General features: G+C 59.3%; 1 protein-coding gene across 1 annotated transcript in view; it reads right to left on the minus strand.

Annotated features, from left to right (window-relative positions):
- ABCA2 (ATP-binding cassette, sub-family A (ABC1), member 2) overlaps positions 1–737 on the minus strand; it is a gene marked incomplete at both ends in the record, with an annotated part of 11,973 nt that overhangs the window by 2,136 nt on the left and 9,100 nt on the right.

Below are 737 nucleotides of genomic sequence, written 5' to 3' on the forward strand. Positions count from 1 at the left end.
ACAGCATCACTGCGGCACGAAGCAAGGCAGCTGGCTGGCAGGTTCCTCTTGGCCCAAAATGGGAAATTCAGACAATAGTTTAAAAAAAACCACCAGAAACTGGTGCTTTTTGGCAGAACCCCTCCATTTTCCCATCAGCCCTCCCAGCTGGCGAGGGGCCAGTGCAGTCAGAAGCGGGGATGGGACGTGGGGGGGGGCACCCAGCAAGGCAGCTGATGTGGGGCTTGGGCTCAGCGAGCTGCCACGGCACTGTCTTAGCTCTGCCTCCCATAACCCGAATCACCATGCCCAGGAGCAGCGCCGACTGGGGAGGCAGGCTGCCACATCCCTGAATTAATTACAACAAGAGCTGCTGGGATAACCCAGAAAAGAATTTGTGAAAAAAACAGCAGCCTCAGCACGCCTGCCTGCATCCTCTGTCCTCCAGCAACCCCAGCACCTGGGGAGGGAGAGGCCTGAGCCCACGTCAGGGTACGAGCCCAGGTCAGGGTACGGAGGAAGAAGCCACCAGCTGGAAGACAACTCCATGCCCAAGGGCCAAGAGGAGACAACCCGACCAGGCACCAGCGCAAGGAATGAGCGCGTTAGTGGGGCCAGTCTGCAAGGTGGCACCTGCAGGATCCGAGGGAGGCACAGAGCAGAGCTAACGCCGGCTGCGCTCATGCCCATGGGTTCCATGTCTCAGCGTGGGGCTCCGCTGCGCACATGCTACCAGTTTGTGGTGCAAACTGGTGGAA

This window comes from Pterocles gutturalis, unplaced genomic scaffold (assembly GCF_000699245.1).
Source record: "Pterocles gutturalis isolate BGI_N339 unplaced genomic scaffold, ASM69924v1 scaffold18449, whole genome shotgun sequence".
Classification (NCBI taxonomy): domain Eukaryota; kingdom Metazoa; phylum Chordata; class Aves; order Pterocliformes; family Pteroclidae; genus Pterocles; species Pterocles gutturalis.